We start from the raw sequence: 15,244 nt of genomic DNA on the forward strand, positions 1-15,244 counted from the left end.
ACTTAGGACAGAGATGAGGAGGAATTTCTTCACCCAGAGAGTGGGGAACCTGCGGAATTCTCTACCACAGAAGGCAGTAGAGGCCAATTCATTAGATATATTCAAGAAGGAGTTAGATATATTTCTTAAGGCTAAAGGGATCAAGGGATATGGGGAGAAGGCAGGGACAGGGTACTGAATTTGGATGATCAGCCGTGATCTCATTGAATGGCGGAGCAGGCTCGAGGGGCCAAATGGCCTACTCCTGCTCCTATCTTCTATGTTTCTATGTTTCTATTCCATGAACCCCTTCCTTAAAATTACTGAGGCAGACCGGTTCACCCTTCTTCGAGTGAGCCTGGCACAGGCGAGGGATGGAGAACCCAGGTCCTCCCTGGTCCGTGCAGCTTCGCACTACCGTTAACCTGCACGCTTCCCCGCACAGGCATTGGGGGAAGCCCCGGAATTCAGTCTGACCGGTGCATCAACCAAACAAATTGTTTCCCTGCCAACTCATATCTGCAGGAGTGGCTCAGCTCCTCCTAACACAGTTGAGCTCACTGTGTGTCGGCTAGTGTATAATGTGATAGGAAAAGTATCATAGGACAAAAGTCAGTGTTAATACCTTTGTATGATGAAAATGTATCGTGTGTGGCAGAGGCTAACACATGGTTTAGATTAAGTTGCTCGGAGTCCGCAGGGGGAATGAATGCCAACTAAGCAGGAGGTGAGAGATTGCAGAGCTCTGAGATGCAGAGGGATCTGGGTGTCCTAGTGCATGAATTGCAAAAGGGTAGCATGCAGGTACAGCAAGTAATCAGGAAAGCTAATAGAATGTTATCGTTTATTGCGAGGGGAATTGAATACAAAAGTAGGGAGGTTATGCTTCAGTTATACAGGGCATTGGTGAGACCACATCTGGAATACTGTGTACAGTATTGGTCTCCTTATTTAAGGAAGGATGTAAATGTGTTGGAAGCAGTTCAGAGAAGGTTCACTAGACTAATACCTGGAATGGGCGGGTTGTCTTATGAGGAAAGGTTGGACAGGCTAGGCTTGTATCCGCTGGAGTTTAGAAGAGTAAGAGGTGACTTGATTGAAACATAAGATCCGGAGGGGCTTGGACAGGGTGGATGTGGAGAGGATGTTTCCTCTTGTGGGAGAATCTAGAACTTGGTGTCACTGTTTAAAAATAAGGGGTCGCCCATTTAAGACAGAGATGAGGAGAAATTTTTTCTCTCAGAGGGTCGTGAGTCTTTGGAACTCCCTTCCTCAGAGGGTGGTGGAAGCAGTCTTTGAATATTTTTATGGTAGAGGTAGATAGATTCTTGATAAGCAAGGGGGTGAAAGGTTATCGGGGGTAGGCAGGAATGTGGAGTAATCGGATCAGCCATGATCCCATTGAATGGCAGAGCAGGCTCGAGGGGCCTATTCCTGCTCCTAATTCGTATGTTCGTATGTGTCAGATTAATGCAATTTAGTAAGAACATAAGAATTAGGAGCAGGAGTAGGCCACTCGGCCCCGCGAACCTGTTCCGCCATTCAATAAGATCATGGCTGATCTTTGACCTCAACTCCACTTTCCCACTCTTATCTCCATATCACTTGATTCCCCTAGAGTCCAAAAATCTATCTCCACCTTGAATATACTCAACAACAGAGCATCCACAGCCCTCTGGGGCAGAGAATTCCAAAGATTCACAACCCTCTGAGTGAAGTAATTTCTACTCATCTCAGTCCAAAATGGCCGACCCCTTATCCTGAGACTAAGCCCCCTAGTTCTAGACACTCCAGCCAGGGGAAACAACCTCTCAGCATCTACCCTGTCAATCCCCTTCAGAATTTTGTATGTTTCAATGGGATCACCTCTCATTCTTCTAAACTCCAGAGAGTATAGGCCTAGTCTACTCAATCTCTCCTCGCAGGACAGTCCTCTCATCCCATGAAGAATGAAAGGGTATGTGTAAGAAATATCGCTAGTTTGGAGCTAACGGGGTTGCGAGGAGACGCTTGTGGAGTACAAGCACCAGCACAGACTAGTTGGGCCGAATGGCCTGTTTCTGTGCTGTTAATTCTATGTAAGATGTCTATGTTTCAGCTGTTATCATTTGTGTTATGGTGTGATGTTGATAAGCATGCAAAATTTCCTTATCCACATAAAGCACACATCCCAGTAAGATTGGAGTATTGTGTGACATTGCCATCTATTGGTATAGTAACGTACTCCATTTAAAGATCACGACAATAATCTCAGAATTGATAGATTTAGAGTGAGTCACCCGACATTGGCCATCCAGGTATTATAAATAGGCTCACTTTCAGTAATTCCTTGGAATTCCGTGCTGAGAACTCGCCTGGACTGGAATTAGAGTTAAAGGTTGACCTGAGGGATATCCTACTGGTAAGTATATAGATATATAACTCACTTGTACTTTCTGATGATATTAATAAAACCGACAAGTTGACGTATCTCTGGCACCCAAACCTATCTAATTTGGATTAATCTACTCGGTGCGTACCTGATGTTGTCCATCCAATTAAACCACGTCTTGAGGTGAGTCTCAGGGACAATCTTCAGATCTCCATTCCGGACCACATCAGCTGCCATTTTTGCCATTTCATTGCAGCGCACGTACCACTGAAGCTTCAACAGGGGTTCCACGATGTCCTTGGAGCGACTGAAATGGAAGAGACGTAAGTTTTTCATTTGCTCGCTTGCTGTGCGTACATCCCAGCACCTCTGTCACACTACTGGCAGCTTGCAAGAAGCAGCTCATCTCACTTCTGACCCTTTCATTCCCATTCTCTCCCTCATTATTTCACTCAGGACCTCACCATCTCTTCTATCGCTACAACCGTGGCCCTGGCTCCAAGTTTTCTCCCGTCGTTCCTAAACTCCAACTACACGGCCTTGCACCCCTTTCTCACTTGTGTTGAAACCAAGACTGACTGCACCATCTCCCCGAACTCAGTTCTGATCTGGAATGTCCTGCCTGAATGGGTGGTGGAAGCAAATTCAATATTAACTTTCAAAAGGGAATTGGATATATACTTGGGGGGTGATTTTCTCAATGGGGAGCTTTTGGAGGTGGGACTCCCACTTGTCGGGTTTCAGTCCCGCCTCCAAAAACTTCCGGCCAACCCACGCTATTTTCCCTTGATTGACCTTGTTAAGCCCACCCAGCGGGCTTAGCAGGCCAATTAAGGGAAAGCTGGTTACAAAGAGCATCAACGTATGACATTTCATCTGTCAGTTTTGACAGGTGAATTGTCATCGTTTGACAGCTCGGTGAAGCTGTCAAACAGTGACATTCTCTGTAGTTTGACGAGGTGTCTTGCATTCAAGACCTCATCAACCTTCTTTCTTTTACAGAAATGAGATGGTTGTTGCATCTGAGAATGCAACGGCCATCTCTCATCTGCAACACGGAGGTCCGAGACTCTCCGCATACAAACCGACTGAAGCCTGCAGGGAGAAACAAAGGTAAGTACACTTTTACTAACACTTTGCACTTACCTCAGATACTCACCTCTACACTCTTACACCCATCACTTACCTTCACACCACACTTTTGCACCCCTCTGACCCCCGCAGACCCACTACTCGCCTCACTTAGCTGGTTTGTTTTGGAGCCTTCGGGAAGCCCGCAAAAAGGGGCTAATCCTATTTTCTGCCTGTTAACTACCTGTTAACAGGCAGTTAATAGGCTTTAATCCCTTCCCGCCTCCAAGGAGACGGGAACCAGCGCGGGACAGCTACCCGCCTCCTAGGAAGATGGCATGGAGGCATGCCATTTTCCCGGCAGTCCCGTGTTCATACCCGCCTCCCCAGGGCTGTCAAAATCACCCCCTCGGAAAGGAAAAAAATTTGCAGCACTATAGGGGAAAGAGCAAGAAAAGTGGGACTTATTTGATAGCTCTTACAAAGAGCCGGCACAGGCACAATGGGCCGAATGGCCTCGCTCTGTGCTGTAGCCTTCTATGATTCTTTCCCACGACCGCAGAACTCTTTACCTCTCATCTGCCTCCTACAAGCCACCCATACTCGTCACCAAACACTACCCCACAATTTGCCTCGAGGAATAAAGATTGAAATGAGTAACCCAAGGAATATTTCACAACAAAGGTGGTTAGACAGAATACAACTGTTAATTGGGAAAGATTGAAATGAATAAATGAAAGGAAACAAATTAAGCAATAAATGAAGCCCATCATTCTAATACCGCAGATACTTCCTGGGTTGAAATCATGCTTTTCTTGTGTACGGTGAGCTTCTTGGGCTAACCAGCTCACCATGCTACAGCGGACTGAGGCAAACCCAGAGCGAACAGAAGGGACACCTAGGCTGCATGACCATGCGCCTTCTTTCACAGAAGGAAATCGGGCTTTTGAAGAGTTTGGGAGAAAACAGCCCAAAGTGGGACGTCCAAACAAATTAAAAAGAAAAAAAAAACACCCATTAAAATAAATCAAATTGCATCCTTGGAGAAGAAAAAAAGGCGGCTTTATCAACCAGTACAGGTGTTCTTCGACTGATGGGACTAGGGAGCAAGCGACTCTCCAGCAACGTTCCCTCAAATTTGTTTTTGGCTGCGTGGTCCCTTTAAGGGTCTGCACGGTCCCTTTAAGGGGCTGCCCGGCCCATTCAAATTTCCTCACATTTCCCGTTGTGAAGCCAGCAAGCGGACTGCACAGTATCTCCAGACCACCGCGCGGTCGTGCAGCTTAACCGGATCATTGGTCTCCAGTAATTGATATGGTTGAGGCCAGGGAACCCTTCTCCCTCAGCTTATCCAGCCTACGGGCTTTTAAAAACCCAAATCCTGCCGTCACCTAATCACGACTTTCCAATTTGCCTTGACGTCTTTACAGCATCAGTCCTTTGATTTCTCAATAATTAAAAGTGAAACGCACACGCACACACACAAGCACAGCCACGATATGTCTTGCCTCACAATCTACATAGACATTGGGCCAGAAATTCGGGTCTCCACGGGTGAGTACGCACGGGGTACTCACCCGTAGGCCCAATGGAAGTACCAGTTTCCTGCATGCACTGCACATGCGCAGGAAATCAGCACTTCCGTTCCCCTGGAAGAAGGGGTTAAGAGGTGGAACGCGTGCGCAGGAGAGGCTGCACGTGCGCATCGAACTTACGTTTCTTTTGCAGGTTTCTCCGGGAGGGCAAGTCTGCAGGAGTTAGACATTTAAAAAGTAGGCGTAAGGCCTGCTTTTTACAAGGTAAGTGGTGAATTAATTAAAATTAAAACATTTTTTCCACAGGTTTATTATTTTTAAATACTTTAAAGAAAGGTAAGTTTATTTTTAGCCCCGTTAGAAAATAAAATTATTTTTTCAAAAATTAAATTATTGTTTAAAATAGTTATTTCATGTACAGGAAACTTTCTGGTATCCGGCACTCACGGGGCCGAGCTGGTGCCGTACCATCAAAACTGCCGTAGAAACCAGCGCTAATGTTAAAACATATGGAGCTTTTGAGCTCCGTGTGAATCAACAAACCCTGTTGCTTAGCAACAGATTCAAAACAGTCGGCCGCAGCTTAAAAGCGTCTCTGTAGCTAAGCAACAACTTCAGCTAGACCTTGCAGAGCCTGACTGGAAAAAAAAAGCAACGAGAAGTAAAAAAACTTATAGGAAACGGCTCCTGAATTTTGCCGGTAGATAGCGCTTTCCGGACATTTAACCTCTGGTTAAATGAAAGTTTCCTGTAATTTATAGTTTATTTTAAAAATGCGATGTTTTTTTTAAATTTTATTTGAAGATTTAGTGATGTTTTGGGGCCCGTAGTATTTATAAGTTTTGACAGCACTTCCTGTCAAACTTATGAATGGGCATTTCCCTGCTCCGATTGGCTCCCCATGGCCCACGCGATCCCAGGGGATGCATCGAACTAACTGCGCCCCTGGGATACGCAAGCACTGCGCGCCGGCAGTTGGAGCAGGCCCAGGATCGGAATTCCACGCGGGCCCACAGCTCAACGGCTGGCGCGCAAGGTAAGTGCAGGTCGGGGGCTTGCACCCGCGCGCGGGAAGCCCATGACCCGAATTTCTGGGCCATTCCTAGGAATTCCTAGGACCCCAGCTGTTCACAATATATATTAATGATGATCTGGACGAGGGAATTGGATGTAATATCTCCAAATTTGCAGACGACACAAAGCTGGGTGGGAGGGTATGCTGTGAGGAGGATGTCATGAAACCCCAGCACGATTTGGACAGGTTGGGTGATTGGGCAGAAATATGGCAAATGCACTATAATGTGGATAAATGTGAGGTTATCCACTTCGGTGGCAAAAACAGGAAGGCAGATTATTATTTGAATGGCAATAGATTGGGAGAAGAGGAAGTGCAAAGAGAGCTGGGTGTTCTTGTACACCAGTCGCTGAAGGTAAGCATGCGGGTGCAGCAGGCAGTTAAGAAGGCAAATGGTATGTTGGCCTTTGTAGCAAGAGGGTTCGAGTACAAGAACAAGGATGTCTTGCTGCAGTTGTACAGGGCCTTGGTGAGACCACACCTTGAATATTTTGCGCAGTTTTGGTCGCCTTACCTGAGGAAGGACGTTCTTGCCATGGAAGGAGTGCAGCGAAGATTCACCAGGCTGATACCTGGGATGGCAGGAATGACATATGAGGAGAGATTGTGTCGATTGGGCTTATACTCACTGGAGTTTAGAAGATTGAGAGGGGATCTCATCGAAACCTATAAAATTCTGTCAGGCCTGGACAGACTAGATGTAGGAAGGATGTTTCTGATGGCCGGGGAGTCCAGAACCAGGGGTCATAGTCTAAGGATAAGGGGTAAGCCATTTAGGACTGAAATGAAGAGGAATTTCTTCACCCAGAGAGTGGTGAACCTGTGGAATTCTCTGCCACAGAGGGCGGTGGAGGCCAGTTCATTAGGTATATTCAAGAAAGAGTTGGATATATTTCTTAAGGCTAAAGGGATCAAGGGATATGGGGAGAAGGCAGGGACAGGGTACTGAATTTGGATGATCAGCCATGATCTCATTGAATGGCGGAGCAGGCTCGAAGGGCCGAATGGCCTACTCCTGCTCCTATCTTCTATGTTTCTATGTTTCTATTTGCTTTATAATTTTACTGTTTCTGAACTGTTCCACCTTGTATTAAAAAGGCCTAGGTCTCTAGTCCATACCTGCAGACTGGCACCACCATAGGATTGTCCTTCACCTCCTTGAAGAGACCTTTTAGTTTCAAGGCTTCCAGCACCACTTTACGGGCATCGAACCTCTTCATTCCCTGCACAAAGTGGGAACAAAACAGAAATAAACAAAGGGCGCACAGTTGATGATGATCGCTGGCCCAGCAGATAGGTTCCCTCGACTGGGGCTGTCACTCTGCTCCATCCCCAATCCAAAGGACGATGGCTAACCCGTATTGCAACTGCCCTGGGAGTATTTGATGGGACAGTGTAGAGGGAGCTTTACTCTGTGTATAACCCATGCTGTACCTGACCTGGGAGTGTATGATGGGACGGTGTAGAGGGAGCTTTACTCTGTATCTAACCCATGTTCTACCTGGGAGTGGTTGATGGGGACAGTGTAGAGGGAGCTTTACTCTGAATCTAACCCCGTAATGTACCTGCCCTAGGGATGTTTGGTGGGACAGTGTACATGGAGCTTTACTCTGCATCTAACCCATCCTGTACCTGCAATGGGAGTGATTGATGGGACAGTGTAGGGGGAGCTTTACTCTGCATCTAACCCCACGCTGTACCTGCCCTGGTGATGGGGACAGTGTAGAGGGAGCTTTACGCTGTATCTAACCCGTGCTGTACTTGGGAGTGGTTGATGGGACAGAGTAGAGGAAGTTTTACCTTCTTTCTAATCCCTTGGGATTGAATGATGGGACAGTATAGATGGGGGTTTACTCTGTATCTATACCATGCACTACTTGCCCACAAAGTGTTGGATCGGACAGTGTAGAGGAAGCTTTACTCTGCATCCAACCCATGTTGTACCTGCCCTGGGAGTGTTTGATGGGGCAATGAAGAGGGAGCTTTACTCTGTATCTAATTCGTGCTGTACCTGCCCTGGGAGTGTTTGATGGGAAAGTGTAGAGGGACCTTTACTCTGTATCTGACCCGTGCTGTATTTGCCCTGGGAGTGTTTGATAGGACAGTGTAGAGGGAGCTTTACTCTGTATCGAACTAGTGCTGTTTCTGCCCTGGTAGTGTTTGATGGGACAGTGTAGCAGGAGCTTTACTCTGTATCTAACCTGTGCTTTACCTGCCCTGGGAGTTGGTGATGGGACAGTGTAGAGGGAGATTTACTCTGTATCTAGCCCATGCTGTACTTGCCTTGGGAGTGGTTGATGGGACAGTGTAGAGGAAGATTTACTCTGTATCCAACCCATGCTGTACCTGCCCTGGGAGTGTTTGGTAGGGCAGTGAAGAGGGAGCTTAAGTCTGTATCTAACCCTGTGATGTACCTCCCCTGAGAGTGTTTGATCGGACAGTGTAGAGGAAGCTTTACCCTGTATCTAACCCCGTGATGTACCTGCCCTGGGAGTGTTTGCTGGGACATTGTAAAGGGAGCTTTACTCTGCATCTAACCCGTGCTGTACCTGCCCTGGGAGTGTTTGATGGAACAGTGTAGATGGAGCTTTACTCTGTAACTAACTTGTGCTACTCCTGCCCTGGTGATGGGGACAGTGTAGAGGGAGCTTTACTCTGTATCTAACCCCGTGCTGTACCTTCCCTGGTGATAGGGACAGTGTAGAGGCAGTTTTACCCTGTATCTAACCCAGTGCTGTACCTGCCCTGGTGATGGAGACTGTGCAATGGGAGCTTTACTCTGTATCTAACCCCATAATGTACATGCAATAGGAGTGTATGATGGGACAGTGTAGATGGAGCTTTAGTCTGCATCGAACCCATCCTGTACCTGCCCTGGGTTTGTTTGATGCGACAGTGTAGAGGGAGCTTTACTCTGCATCTAACCCGTGCTGTACCTACCCCGGTGATGGGGACAGTGTAGAGAGAGCTTTACTCTGTATCTAACATGTGCTTTACCTGCCCTAGGAGTTTGTGATGCGACAGTGTAGAGGGAGCTTTACTCTGTATCTAACCCGTGCTGTATCTGCCCTGGGAGTTTGTGATGGGACAGTGTAGAGGGAGCTTTACTCTGTATCTAACCGATGCTGTACTTGCCTTGGGAGTGATTGATGGGACAGTGTAGAGGAAGCTTTACCCTGTATCTAACCCAGTGATGTTCCTGCCATGGGACTGTTTGATGGGACAGTGTAGAGTGAGCATTACTCTGTATCTAACCCATACTGTACTTGCCTTGGGAATTATTGATGGGACAGTGCAGAGGGAGCTTTACCTTGTATCTAACCCTGTGATGTACCTGCCCTGGGAGAGTTTGCTGGAACAGTGTAGACGGAGCTTTACTCTGTATCAAACCCGTGCTGTACCTGCCCTGGTGATGGGGACAGTGTAGAGGAGGCTTTACTCTGTATCTAACCAATCCTGTACCTGCCCTAGGAGTGATTGATGGGAACAGTGTAGAATGAGCTTTACTCTGTACCTAACCCATGCTCTACCTGCCCACGGAGTGTTGAATGGGACAGTGTAGAGGAAGTTTCACCTTGTTTCTAACCCCGTAATATTCCTGCCCTGGGAGTGCATGATGGCACAGTGTAGAGGGAGTTTTACTCTGTATCCAACCCATGCTGTACTTGCCCTGGGGGTGTTTGATGGGACAGTGTAGAGGGAGCTTTACACTGGATCTAAACCGTGCTGTACCTGCCCTGGTGATGGGGATAGTGTAGTGGAAGCTTTACCTTGTTCCTAACCCCGTAATGTACCTGCCCTGGGAGCGTATGACGGGACAGTGTAGATGGAGCCCTAGTCTGCATCGAACCCATCCTGTACCTGCCCTGGGAGTGTTTGATGGGACAGTGTAGAGGGAGCTTTACTCTGTATCTAACCCGTGCTGTACCAGCCCTGGTGATGGGGACAGTGTAGAGGGAGCTTTACTCTTTATCTAACCCATGTTGTACCTGCCCTGGGAGTGTTTGATGGGGACAGTGTAGAGGGAGCTTTACTCTGTATCTAACCCGTGCTATACCTGCCCTGGTGGTGGGGATAGTGTAGCGGGAGATTTACTCTGTGTCTAACCCCGTGCTGTACCTGCCCTGGGAGTGTTTGATGGGACAGTGAAGAGGGAGCTTTACTCTGTATCTAACCCATGTTGTACCTGCCCTGGGAGTGTTTGATGGGACAGTGTAGAGGAAGCTTTACCCTGTATCTACCCCATGCTGTACCTGAGATTGGTTGATGGAACAGTGTAGAGGGAGCTTTACTCCGTATCTAACTATTGCTGTCACTGCCCTGGGAGTGCTTAATTTACTCTATCTAACCCGTGCTGCTCCTGCCCTGATGATGGGGACAGTGTAGCGGGAGATTTACTCTGTGTCTAACCCCGTGCTGTACCTGCCCTGGTAGTGTTTGATGGGACAGTGTAGAGGAAGTTTTACCTTGTTTCTAACCCCGCAATATACTGGCCCTGGGAGTGTATTATGGGACAGTGTAGAGGGAGCTTTACACTGTATCTAACCCCGTGCTGTACCTGCCCTGGTGATGGGGCAGTGTAGAGGAGGCTTTACTCTGTATCTAACCCATCCTGTACCTGCCCTAGAAGTCAATGATGGGACAGTGTAGAGGAAGCTTTACTCTGCTTCCAACCCATGCTGCACCTGCCCTGGGAGTGTTTGATGGGGCAGTATAGAGAGAGCTTTACTCTGTATCTAACTAGTGCTGTCACTGCCCTGGGAGTGTTTAATGGGGCAGTGTAGAGGGAGCTTTACCCTGTATCTAACACCGTGAAGTACCTGCCCTGTGAGTGTTTAATGGGACAGTGTAGAGGGGGCTTTACACTGTATCTATCCCGTGCTGTACTGCCCTGGGAGTGTTTGATAGGACAGTGTAGAGGGAGCTTTACTCTGGATCTAACCCGTGTTATACCTGCCCTGGGAGTGTATGATGGGACAGTGTAGATGGAGCATTACTCTGTATTTAACCCGTGCTGCTCCTGCCCTGGTGATGGGGACAGTGTAGAGGGAGCTTTACTCTGTATCTAACCCATGCTGTACCAGTCCTGGGAGTGGTTGATGGGGTAGTGAAGAAGGAGCTTTACGCTATATCTAACCCATCCTGTAGCTGCCCTAGGAGTGATTGATCGGACAGTGCAGAAGAAGCTTTACTCTGTATCTAACCCTGTGATGCACCTGCCCTGGGAGTGTTTGCTGGAACAGTGTAGATGGAGCTTTACTCTGTATCTAACCCGTGCTGTACCTGCCCTGGTGATGGGGACAGTGTAGAGGTGGCTTTACTCTGTATCTAACCAATCCTGTACCTGCCCTAGGAGTGATTGATGGGAACAGTGTAGAGTGAGCTTTACTCTGTATCTAAACCACGCTCTACCTGCCCATGGAGTGTTGGATGGGACAGTGTAGAGGAAGCTTTACTCTGTATCTAACCTGTGCTGTACCAGCCCTGGTGATGGGGACAGTGTAGATGAAGCTTTACTCTGTATCTAACACCGTGATGTACCTGCCCTGTGAGTGTTTAATGGGACACTGTAGAGGGAGCTTTACACTGTATCTATCCCATGCTGTACCTGCCCCGGGAGTGTTTGATGGGACAGGGTAGAGGGAGCTTTCCTCTGGATCTAACCCGTGCTGTACCTGCCCTGGGAGTGTATGATGGGACAGTGTAGATGGAGCATTACTCTGTATTTAACACGTGCAGCTCCTGCCCTGGTGATTGGTACAGCGTAGAGGGAGCTTTACTCTGTATCTAACCCATGCTGTACCTGCCCTGTGAGTGTTTGTTGGGACAGTGAAGAGGGAGCATTACTCTGTATTTAACCCCATGCTGCACCTGCCCTGGGAGTGTTTGATGAGGTAGTGAAGAAGGAGCTTTACTCTGTATCTAACCCATCCTGTAGCTACCCTAGGAGTGATTGATGGGACAGTGTAGAGGGAGCTTTACTCTGTATTTAACCCATGCTGTACTTGCCTTGGGAGTGGTTGATGGGGCAGTGAAGAGGGAGCATTACTCTGTATTTAACCCCATGCTGTACCTGCCCTGGGAGTTTGTGACGGGACAGTGCAGAGGAAGGTTTACCCTGTATCTAACCCCGTGATGTACCTGCCCTGGGAGAGTTTGATGGGCCAGAGTAGAGGAAGCTTTACCCTGTATCTACCCCATGCTGTACCTGGAAGTTGTTGATGGGACAGTGTAGAGGGAGCTTTACTCCGTATCTAAATATTGCTGTCACTGCACTGGGAGTGTTTAATTTACTCTGTATCTAACCCGTGCTGCCCCTGCCCTGATGATGGGGACAGTGTAGAGGAAGCTTTACCCTGTATCTAACCCCGTAATGTACCTGTCCTGGGAGCGTATGATGGGACAGTGTAGATGGAGCTTTAGTCTGCATCGAACCCATCCTGTACCTGCCCTGGGTGTGTTTGATGCGACAGTGTAGAGTGAGCTTTATTCTGCATCTAACCCGTGCTGTACCTGCCCTGGGAGTTTGTGACGGGACTATGTAGAGGAAGCTTTACCCTGTATCTAACCCAGTGATGTACCTGCCCTGGGAGTGTTTGATGGGACAGTGTAGAGTGAGCATTACTCTGTATCTAACCCGTGCTGTACCTGGGAGTGGTTGATGGGACAGTGCAGAGGAAGCTTTATTCTGTATCTAACTAGTGCTGTCACTGCCCTGGGAGTGTTTAATGGGGCAGTGTAGAGGGAGCTTTACCCTGTATCTAACACCATTCTGTACCTGCACTGGTAGTGTTTGATGGAACAGTGTAGAGGAAGTTTTACCTTGTTTCTAATCCCGCAATATACCGGCCCTGGGAGTGTATGATGGGACAGTGTAGATGGAGCTTTACTCTGTATCTAACCCATCCTGTACCTGCCCTAGGAGTCATTGATGGGACAGTGTAGAGGAAGCTTTACTCTGCTTCCAACCCATGCTGTACCTGCCTGGGAGTGTTTGATGGGGCAATGTAGAGGGAGCATTGCTCTGTATCTAATTCGTGCTGTACCTGCCCTGGGAGTGTTTGATAGGGACAGTGTAGAGGGAGCTTTACTCTGCATCTAACCTGTGCTGTACCTGCCCTGGGACTGTTTGATGGGACAGTGTAGAGGGAGCTTTACTCTGCATCTAACCCGTGCTGTACCTGCCCTGGGAGTGTTTGATGGAACAGTGTAGACGGAGCATTACCCTATATATGCACGTAGCATTCGTAACAAAATGAATGAGTTAACGGCACAAATAATGACATATGGGTATGATCTTGTGGCCATTACAGAAACATGGCTGCAGGGTGACCATGACTGGGAATTAAACATACCAGGTTATTTAACAATCAGGAAGGACAGGCAGGAAGGGAGAGGAGGTGGGGTGGCTATGTTAATAAAGGAAGGAATCACTATAATACAGAGAAATGATATTGGGTCAAAGGAGCACGATAGTGAAACAGTTTGGGTGGAGGTAAGGAATAATAAGGGGAAAAAAACACTAATGGGTGTAGTCTATAGGCCTCCGAACAGTTGCAACTCTGTTGGACGGAGTATTAATCAGGAAATAGTTGAGGCTTGTAATAAGGGAACAGCTATAATTATGGGGGATTTTAATTATCATATTAACTGGACAAATCAAATTGGGCAGAGCAGCCTTGAGGAAGAGTTCATTGAGTGTATTAGGGATGGGTTTCTTGAGCAGTATGTAACTGAACCGACCAGGGGGCAAGCAACCTTAGATTTGGTCCTGTGTAATGAGACAGGATTAATTAAAAATGTCCTAGTAAAGGATCCCCTTGGAATGAGTGACCATAACATGGTTGAGTTCCATATTCAATTAGAGGGTGAGAAGGTTGGATCTCAAACAAGCGTGCTGAGCTTGAATAAAGGAGACTATGAAGGTATGAGAGCGGAATTAATGAGAGTGGACTGGGAAAATAGATTAAAGGGTAAGACGGTACATGACCAGTGGTGTACATTTAAGGAGTTATTTTACAACTTCCAAAAAAAATATATTCCACTGAGGAAAAAAGGGTGTAAAAGAAAAGTTAGCCATCCGTGGCTAAGTAAAGTAATTAAGGATAGTATCCGACTAAAAACAAGGGCATATAAGGTAGCCAAATCTAGTGGGAGGATGGAAGATTGGGAAGTCTTTAAAAGACAGCAAAAAATAACAAAAAGATTGATTAAGAAAGGGAAGATAGATTATGAAAGTAAATTAGCAAAAAATATAAAAACAGACAGTAAAAGTTTCTATAGTTATATAAAAAGAAAAAGGGTGGCTAAAGTAAATGTTGGTCCCTTAGAGGATGAGACCGGGAAATTAATGGTGGGAAACATGGAGATGGCAAAAACACTGAACAATTATTTTGTATCAGTCTTTACAGTAGAGGACACTAAGAATATCCCAACACTGGACAAACAAGGGGCTCTAGGGGGGGAGGAACTAAATACAATTAAAATCACTAAGGAAGTGGTACTTGGTAAAATAATGGGACTCAAGGCGGATAAATCCCCTGGACCTGATGGCTTGCATCCCAGGGTCTTGAGGGAAGTAACGGTAGGGATTGTGGATGCATTGGTAATAATTTTCCAAAACTCACTGGACTCAGCAAAGGTCCCGGCAGATTGGAAAACTGCTAATGTAACACCATTATTTAAAAAGGGTAGTAGGCAGAAGGCTGGAAACTATAGACCTGTTAGCCTAACATCTGTGGTTGGTAAAATGTTAGAGTCCATTATTAAGGAGACAGTAACGGGACATTTGGATAAACACAATTTAATAGGGCAAACTCAGCATGGTTTCATGAAGGGGAAGTCATGTTTAACAAATTTGCTTGAGTATTTTGAGGAAGTAACATACAGGGTGGATAAAGGGGAACCAGTGGACGTAGTGTATTTAGACTTCCAAAAGGCATTTGACAAGGTGCCACACAAAAGATTATTGCTCAAGATAAAAAATCACGGGATTGGGGGTAATATTCTGGCATGGGTGGAGGATTGGCTCTCTAACAGAAAGCAGAGAGTTGGGATAAATGGGTCGTTCTCAGATTGGCAACCAGTAACTAGTGGTGTTCCGCAGGGGTCAGTGCTGGGTCCCCAACTCTTTACAATCTATATTAACGATTTGGAGGAGGGGGCCGAGTGTAACATATCAAAGTTTGCAGATGATACAAAGATGGGACGGAA

The 15,244-nt window shown here is 46.9% G+C and overlaps 1 pseudogene; it reads right to left on the minus strand.

Annotated features, from left to right (window-relative positions):
• Window positions 1-652: 652 nt before the first annotated feature.
• Window positions 653-15,244, minus strand: part of LOC147096154 (uncharacterized) — a 41,173-nt pseudogene continuing 26,581 nt past the window's right edge.

The sequence above is a fragment of the Somniosus microcephalus genome, unplaced genomic scaffold, assembly GCF_052327205.1.
Source record: "Somniosus microcephalus isolate GS21.2 unplaced genomic scaffold, FLI_Smic_1.0 unresolved_chr1, whole genome shotgun sequence".
In the NCBI taxonomy this organism is placed as follows: domain Eukaryota; kingdom Metazoa; phylum Chordata; class Chondrichthyes; order Squaliformes; family Somniosidae; genus Somniosus; species Somniosus microcephalus.